General features: G+C 39.7%; 1 long non-coding RNA gene across 1 annotated transcript; it reads right to left on the bottom strand.

The window, feature by feature from the left end:
* Positions 1 to 374: 374 nt before the first annotated feature.
* On the bottom strand, positions 375 to 6,595 carry LOC144017288 (uncharacterized). The gene is made up of 2 exons (XR_013283154.1): positions 6,499 to 6,595; positions 375 to 1,918 (listed from the first exon to the last, which is right to left on the bottom strand). It is a non-coding gene; the product is annotated as an uncharacterized LOC144017288 (long non-coding RNA).
* Between the last annotated feature and the right edge of the window lie 2,787 nt (positions 6,596 to 9,382).

The raw sequence follows: 9,382 nt of genomic DNA, 5'->3' as shown, positions 1-9,382 counted from the left end.
TTCAGCCTTGCGGCTATGAAGTCTTTCCTGCCCTATAAAAAAATTAAATAAAAAATAAAAAGCAGAATATAAGACGCACTGATGCAACGGGACAGCTGCAACTTCCTTCTGCTCGGCTGCGCTTGTCACACGCCAACAAACCTGCAGCGGCAAAGCAAAACCAAACCAAATGAAAAATCTTTGATCACCTGAGGAAATAAAGAAAGAAAGAAAGAAAGAAAGAAAGAAAGAAAGAAAGAAAGAAAGAAAGAAAGAAAGAAAGAAAGAAAGAAAGAAAGAAAGAAAGCGGCAGTCGAAAATCAAACGAGAGCAAACAAAGACGTTAAACAAAATGATGATCAACGACATCACTCGGAGGAATTGACAACTACAAATTCACAACAGGAAACGATAACAAGGTTTATTCAAACATTCGTGATGCTTGTAGACATGTAAAAAAAAGTTCATCAACTAGAGGGGGGGAAATACAGTATGATACAGAGGAAACAGTTTTAATATTATTAAAAAAAAAAAAAAAAAAAAAAAGTTTTTAGAAAAGATCAATACCAGAATTTTTTTTCTTCAGTTCTAAAATAATCTTTCTCAATTCATTATAAGGCAAAATGTGTCATTTTTTGGTGAATAAAATTGTAGCCCCATATTTATTATTGTGATTATTATTATTATTATTATTATTTACAACGAATTTCAAAGAAGAAAGTCATACAATTGAATGTTTTGTTGGTGAAAAAAAAATCCATACAAGTCTTAGAATTTCTATAAATCTATAATGTACAAAAAAAAATCACAAGTTAGAATTTTAGATAAATTCTACTAATAATAGTAGAAAAATAATAGTAGAAATTATAATTATTATAGTATATAATTATAATAGAAAAAAAAGCATATTGCTCTAGAACAAAGCAAGTCAGACAATTATGAGGAAGTTATTAAAAAAATAATTACAAGTGTGTCTGAATTCTTTCAATTATGAGGAAAAAAAATGAACATTTAAGTTGTTGTCAGAGCTTTACACGAAAAATTCAAAATTTTGGGAAAAAAAACCTAAATATAAAATAACTACTTTTTTTTCCGGTAAAAATACAAGTTACATAACTTAACTTTATTTATAAAGTGCTTTAAGAACAGGCATTGCCGTATACAAAGTACTGTACATAAACATAAATATCAGCTGTGCAGTAAAGAATAAGGTAACAAAACAAAAACAAAGCAAACATTTTGAACATTTTTCTTTCTTTTTTTTTCCCAGTAGAATGTATTGGCATTGTATCAGTATGAACAACAATACATGTCAAATGAGTACTTATTAGCACAATAAAGTAAATGTGTCTCATTATGATATATTTTCCCAGCTTTAATGTTGTTAACGATTTTTAAATATAAATCTGATGATGCTTTTACGGTTTGTCTTAAAAGTTGTTTTATCTGAGAACGTGTCTACAAGATGTAAAGTATGAGTAAACGTCTGACAATGTAGATTGTAATGTTAAAAAAAAAAACAACGTCTACAAAACATATTCATAAAATTATGAGAAGTTGTTGTTTAAGATGTAGCAAAGCAGCCCCAGAACATAAAAAAAGAACAACAATTCTGACATGGAGCAGAACGTTTGCCTCCAAAATGTTTTGAGATTCAGAGCCACAAGTGATGCTGCGTGATATATTTTTTTTTTTTTCGTTAATGCCCCGCAAACTATTCGATACAAGAAAAACCAAACAAAAGGACAAGCAGGTTTTGCACCCAAGAACAAACGAAATGAAAAGTGGTCGCCCTTGGAGGGATCAGGCCATCAAAATCAATAGTTTCTCGATTGTTGTTGTTGATAGAAATGCGGCTGGAGGGGATGAAAAGTGTCGCTTCTGCCGTGATGGTTGCGATATCTTGGGCGGTGGCGTGCGTGAGTCCGGGTCGCCGAGCCTGAAGGAGGAGAACAGATGTTGGCTGACAGGCGGCACCATTCGTCATTTCAGCGTGGAAGCCAAAGAGGCTGCGGGTGTCACCGGAAGTCAACGTCAACAAAGAAAGAAAGAAAGAAAGAAAGAAAGAAAGACAGAAGACATCCAAAACACTTCAATAGTTTGCAAAACCTCAACTATGTCACATTCTCAGGAAAGGAGAACCTTTGAGCCACTTGAGTGTTGCAACTTGAACAAACTCAACATTTAGGATGTCATACATCAATACAGAGTCATGAAAACGCATTCAAGCAAGCCCCGGACGGCCATTTGAAATTATTTTGGCGGATTTTGAAAGGTCCACAGAATATTCTGTTTTTGCTATAAAAACATGGAACCTACAAAAAGAAAGAGTAGAGTCTCTTCTTACATCAAGAAAAAAAAAAACATATTTGTATCAGTTTCAATTTTGCAGCAATTAGCATTAGAATATAGCTAAGTTTGATTATTATTCACAAACCTGTTGAAAACACTGGCAAAAAGAGCTTGTTGCATCATCACACTGATGCCACCTGCTGGCCGCTTTTTGTAATAACTGCCATTGCTTAAAGCGACCTCTTCATGTCAGAAGCTCTATTTAAAGCCTTATGTATGCAGTAGCATTAAAAAAATAAATAAAAATAAATAAATAAATAAATAAATAAATACGTTTTAAATACGCATATAAATAAATACAATAAATACGCATTTTCTTTACAATATTTCTAAACATGGTATTCTGATTAAGATTGCATTTATGGAACATGAACTCGGTAGCAAGATTCATCATCTCAGAGGGCGGCCATTTTGCCACTTGCTGTCGACTGAAAATGACATCACAGCTCAGGGTTCAGCTAACGACCAATCACAGCTCAGCTGTTTGCTGGGTTTGGTCATGTGATGTTCACGAGCTGGTATTGTAGCATTTTTTTTAAGAAAAAACTCAAATTACAAACATTTCTTCCAAATAAGTTGCACGATTAGAAAGGGGAGGGGGGGGGGGGGGGGGAAAAAGACTTTTTTTTTTTTTTTTTTTTTTTTGTCCATTGCAATCTTTGAGAAATAACATCTTTTAGTTTCATCGCTTCCAAGAAAAATTTTATGAAAGTAAAGTTGTAATTTATAGGAGGATAAAGGACAAAGTTACCATTTGAGTAGAAAAATATATATACAATTTTGTGCATGATCATGTTTTAAAATTCAGTGACAATTCATGAAATAAAAGGAAAATTACAAGATTTTTTTTCCCGTATGTGATTTAATTTGTGAAATAAGTAATAGTGACACTAACTCATGCTAAAGATAAAGTCATTGTCTTCTGAGAAAAAGTTTTTCTTTTCATATTAAAAAAAATGTTAATTTTAGAATTTTTGAAATGCTTGAAAATCAGTTCTATGTTCGAATTCTTTCCCCACAGCCAAATATTTTGGAGTACAAAAAATGTTAAAGATAAAGTCATTGTCTTCTGAGGAAAAAGTTTCTTTTTTTTTTTCATATTTAAAAAAAAAATCATAATTTTAGAATTTTTGAAATGCTCGAAAATCAGTTCTAATTCTTTCCCCACAGCCAAATATTTTGGAGTAAAAAAATGCTAAAGATAAAGTTATTGTCTTCTGAGAAAAAGGTTTTTTTTCATATTAAGAAAAAAATATGTTAATTTAAGAATTTTTGAAATGCTCGAAAATCAGTTCTATGTTCTATTTTCCCACAACCAAATATTTTTGAGTAAAAAAAAATGCTAAAGATAAAGTCATTGTCTTCTGAGAAAACATTTTTTTTTCATATTAAAAAAATCTTAATTTTAGAAATTATGAAATGCTCAAAAATCAGTTCTATAGCCTTTTCTTTTTTTAATCAATTCTTTTCCCACAGCGAAATGTTTTTGAGTAAAAAAAATATTGAAAAAAAAAAAAAAAAGGTCTGAACTCCCTAGCATAAACATATAAAGTGCGCTGTGATGCGGGTTCTAATAGCACGTCATCCAACGAGTAATGTTGCCTCCCGCGGCGTCGGGGCTTCCATTTTCGCCGCACTCTTGACTTTTACGGCGCTCTCCGAGGGGCTGCTACTCTCTTGCCGCCGTGGAGATTTAAAGCGGCGCTTGAAGTGACTCAAACGCCCGTGTAAATCTCCATATCTTACCACGCCGGCGTGAAAGGCGCATACGGCAGTTAAATTAAACGCCGTTTGGCCAACCCCGCCTCGAATAAACATCCGCGTGGGCCCCCGAGGGAAGTTTGGAGCCAAATGCCAAATAGCGCACGCACCGGTAAGCGATAAAAGGCTCTGTTGTCTCGTGATGGACCGGATGAAAAGTCACGCGGCCACCGCCCGTTTGCACCCATGTCAAACGTAAACATCTCATACGGTTTCACAATTGTTGCTTTTTTCCCCAAATGTCCGCGTGGAGAGTGATGTGCTTGTGAACAAACCGCGCCCAAGCACATCGCTCATGTTGACAGCGCCTCTTATTCACCTCGGTGCATGGGGGGGGCGGCGGCTCCGGACCCCTTGGCAAGACCGACTCAAGGTCAGCGTTTACTCTCAAAGATCACAGCTACGGAATACTTTGCTAGTCTGGAGATTTCATTGGAAGGATTCAAGGCAGCAAAGGATTTGAAGAACACAAACTGGGACCGAGCAACACACGGTGGACTGCAGAGTGCCGGATGTAGCGAAGCAGCCCCAGCACATAATCGAGAATTGCTTTCTGCTAGTAGCGGCACCATTCGGCTCCGGAATGCCCCAATAATCTCAATAATAATCTCACAAGTGTATCTTCTTCTCTGCAATAGAGGCGATAACTGACTGAGCAATGTGTTTAAACGCACTTGTAGCCTGAGTCGACACTCCTGCTAGCTAGCTAGCTCTAACAAGTAGCATGGTGACTCAGTCCTTCTTCGTCAACCTTTTGTGATGATACTTGTAGGAAGTGTATCTTCTTCTCTGCCATAGAGGCGATAACTGACTTTAGAGTGACTCAGCAACGTGTTTAGACGCACTTGCCAGTTGACGCTCCTGCTAGCTAGCTAGCTCTAGCAAGTAGCATGGTGACTCAGTCTTTCTTCGTCAAACTTTTGTGATGATACTTGTAGGAAGTGTATCTTCTTCTCTGCCATAGAGGCGATAACTGACTTTAGAGTGACTCAGCAACGTGTTTAGACGAACTTGTAGCCAGTCGATGCTCCTGCTAGCTAGCTAGCTCTAGCAAGTAGCATGGTGACTCAGTCTTTCTTCGTCAAACTTTTGTGATGATACTTGTCGCAAGTGTATCTTCTTCTTTGCCATAGAGGCAATAACTGACTTTAGAGTGACTCAGCAACGTGTTTAGACGCACTTGCCAGTTGACGCTCCTGCTAGCTAGCTAGCTCTAGCAAGTAGCATGGTGACTCAGTCCTTTTCGTCAACCTTTTGTGATGATACTTGTAGGAAGTGTATCTTCTTCTCTGCCATAGAGGCGATAACTGACTTTAGAGTGACTCAGCAACGTGTTTAGACGCACTTGCCAGTTGATGCTCCTGCTAGCTAGCTAGCTCTAGCAAGTAGCATGATGACTCAGTCTTTCTTCGTCAAACTTTTGTGATGATACTTGTCGCAAGTGTATCTTCTTCTCTGCCATAGAGGCGATAACTGACTTTAGAGTGACTCAGCAACGTGTTTAGACGCACTTGCCAGTTGATGCTCCTGCTAGCTAGCTAGCTCTAGCAAGTAGCATGATGACTCAGTCCTTTTCGTCAACCTTTTGTGATGATACTTGTAGGTAGTGTATCTTCTTCTCTGCCATAGAGGCGATAACTGACTTTAGAGTGACTCAGCAACGTGTTTAGACGAACTTATAGCCAGTCGACGCTCCTGCTAGCTAGCTAGCTCTAGCAAGTAGCATGGTGACTCAGTCTTTCTTCGTCAACCTTTTGTGATGATACTTGTCGGAAGTGTATCTTCTTCTCTGTCATATAGACAATGATAACTGACTTTGGAGCGACTCAGCAACGTGTTTAGACGCACTTGTAGCCAGTCGACGCTTCTGCTAGCTAGCAAGCTTAAGCTAGCTCGCAAGCTAGCAAGCTGATGCTTGCTTTGACCCCCGACTACCTGACGTGCGTGTATCCAGCCCAGCAAAGCTTTTTGGGATCCTCTTGGTGGTTCAATCATTGGGGGAAAAAGAAAAAACATCTGTAATTCTCAGTTTTGCTATTCAATGTTGCGCAAAAATGCAAATGTTGCCTCGCGAACTGCAATGCAAAACCACTTTGTTCGAGCCTTGTTTTTATGTCATGTTTTGAGACTTCGTGCCCATGAAATTTCAATCAAAGCATCCTGTAGCATAAAATGGCGGCCGCCGGCAGCAGCAGCAGGTGGATGCGGCCCTCGAATTGGAGCACAGCTGCAGTCGCGTTTGATTTGATGAAAGCGTTTCAAAAAGCAAAGTGTTTACAGGATGATAATACAAAGACGGGGTTGGAGCGGAGCGGCGCTATCTGTCATCCTAAACATGACAGCAAGCGCGCACGCACCAACTCGTCAATGGTGTCACTCGAGTCAGACAAGGGAAGGCGAATTTACATTTATATGACAATCACGTTGTTCTTCAGTGTAAGCGGCGCAGCTCAACGATGATTTGTCACTGTCTTTTTCAGCGATATGAACACAAGTCTCCGTCTGCGCAGTGATGCGAGGGGGCGAAGGCCAAACAATAATACGCCGTTGCCATGACCCGCCTAGAAAAAGAGCATATACAGTAACATATCAAAATAGAGGAAAAAATTTGGAGCAAAAATACCATCATATTATACAAAAATGTTACAACTTACACAAATAACAAATGACAGATCAAAGAAAATACAGTGCTAAGTGCCTTCCGCCTCGCTCCCATTAGAAAGCCACCGGTGACCTTGCCTTACAACAGGTCATATGCTCCCTGAGGCGTCACTGAAAAATTCATAGAAAAGAACATTTTGGGGGGAAAAAATGATACAAAAATATTATTCAAAAATCAAAAGATGCAAGAAAAGTAGACAAATATTTGACCAAGAATAGTAGGGTTCAGTCAGTTAAATAGTCAATTGTTTCATTTTCTAAACTGACACAATCACAAGTAAATAAATAAAATTACTTAAATATTAAATCAACATTAATATTCCTCAGAAATTATGTGCTTCAAAAAGTCGACACATAAAATATGTTTTAAAACGTTAAATTGTATATATAACACACATATTTGCATAGAAACGTCTGCAAAACGGAGTCCGTTGCTGGACAGATAAACGTCTTCCACAAGTAAAAGTCAGCTCATGAGTCTTCTTCGCCTGAAGACTTGCGTACATTTCCCCACCACTCGTATGAGGCGCTCCCCCTAGTGGCCTGCCAAGTAATTGCTCAACAAGTCATGAACAATGGAGCCATTACAGTGGCTGTATATTAACTACAAATATCGCAATATACGAGCTTGAGAAGACTCCATGGAGTGGCTCTGCTTGAAATAAATATATAAAAATATTTGGAAAATAATGTTCAGAAAATAGACAAAATAAATATTAGCTGTGAAACAACATGACTCCTCTCGTTCCTTTTCACGAATGTTTCACTTTTCTTTTCATTTGCTCTCATAGAAAGCCGCTCGTGACCTTGCCTACAAAGCAGTCACCTGCTTTGCGAGGCGTCATTGATTAGTGCTGCACACAGACAGACAGACAGACAGACAGACAGACAGACAGGCGCGCGCTTGATGACTCCGCTGGACGTTCGCCCCGCCCCTGCCCGCCTCCCTCGGTTCGATTGGCTCCGCTCGATGCGACTTCCTGTCGATGGGAAGGTGAGCAAGAGACGAACGTTCAAGACGTCAACACGCTGCTCGTTTTATCTACCGCAGGCACTCGACAGCACCCTCAACGTGACGTCACGCTGGACTTCAATTCAGCGAGCACGTTGTGCGTTTTGGCCTCTTTTTTTTCTTCTCTTCTTCTTCTTCAAGGGCAAATTTTGCTGCAATCGTACAAGAGGGGGTAAAAAAATAAAATAATAAAATAAAATAGTACAAAATCCAAAAAGTCACCAAGTTGCAAAATAAACAAATGTAAATTCCAAACAAGGTGGCGGTGGAGCATCATTTTGCAAAACGTGTCTTCCACTCGCATCTGTCTGTGTTGGAAAGGGAAGCTTTTGCGTTAGCGCCGTTTAATTCCAGCCGAGTCCCCAAAGGTGCGCGCCTTGAATGGGAAAAGGCTGACACGCCATCTGAGAGGTGAGCGCCGCACGTTGCTGTCGCTCAAGTGAAAGAGAGTGTCACTGATGGAAAAAGTGTGCTGAGGGAAGAGAAGAGATTTAAAAAAAAAAAAAAAAAAAAAAACGAAGGGGAGGACGGGATAAATATCCCATCAGCCACCGGCTCGGAGTTTCATTTTGCGCGGTGGACATTTTGTGCTGCGGCTCGTGCAGGGGAATTGCTCATTGCGGCTTCCATCGTGCTCGCCACAATGGCGTGCCGACATGATACATATGGGCTACCGACGGGCAATTTTACATGAAGACGCCTCGTCGTTAAAAGGCAGCCTCCATTTTCTCAAAGCGCTCTTCCTTGTTGGGGTCGCAAGCTGACCTTAAAGGGGTTACATGACGACATTTTAAGCCCTTCCAAAACTTAACCAAAGACATAATAATGATCCAATTTGATCTTTGACACCTCGGCGATGTCATCTTTTGATGAAATATTAGGTGTTTTGTTGGATAGTTTTGTAACGCGGAAGTAAAACGAAACCCCAGCGAAACCCCGCCTCTCTCCATGTGACTGCCGCGCCCCCTCCTGGCGTGCCGACTGCAGTCTGCGTTTGTCGCTCTACGTTTGAGCACTCCGGCGAGTACGCCGCGCAACTTGACGCAAGACAATTCTTCAATAAGTATTTGAAACAAAACGGCTCCTTGCCGCACAAAATCAGCGAGGAGAAGAAAGCGGAAAGGAGGAGGGGGAAAAAAATTAAAAATAAACGTGGGCTAGTTTTGAACCAGTGACTTGCTGCTTACAGAAGAAGCACACTAACCTCTGTACTATTCGTTCAACTAGATTCAATAGTTAAAGTTTTACGTGTAGTTCAAACAAGTGTCAGCCGGAATCTTTCTGGGATTTTAAGATTGCAAATGTGAAGGATAATTGATTGCTTTGAATTCATTTGGACAGAATGTTTACTGATGACGGCTACCATGGAAGTCTCAGAGAAAGTGGGTGTGCGTTTAGTCCCGGCAGAGGCGGTGCGGGGGTGGGTCCGCACCTTATGATGTCATAAAGTGAGCACTCGCTCGTTTTCTAAGGTTGGGAGGGGCTGGTGCTTGGAAAGCAGAATGACCTCGAAATTTCTCATAGAGGGGCGAATGGAGGAAAACACCACTTCCGTTATGTTTTTGGTGACAAATTAGCATTTGAACACGGATAAAAGCACCAAAGAGATGATTTTGT

This window comes from Festucalex cinctus, chromosome 4 (genome assembly GCF_051991245.1).
Source record: "Festucalex cinctus isolate MCC-2025b chromosome 4, RoL_Fcin_1.0, whole genome shotgun sequence".
Taxonomy (NCBI): domain Eukaryota; kingdom Metazoa; phylum Chordata; class Actinopteri; order Syngnathiformes; family Syngnathidae; genus Festucalex; species Festucalex cinctus.
The sequence above is the reverse complement of the archived record's forward strand: the minus strand, read 5'-3'. Positions and strand labels throughout refer to the sequence as shown.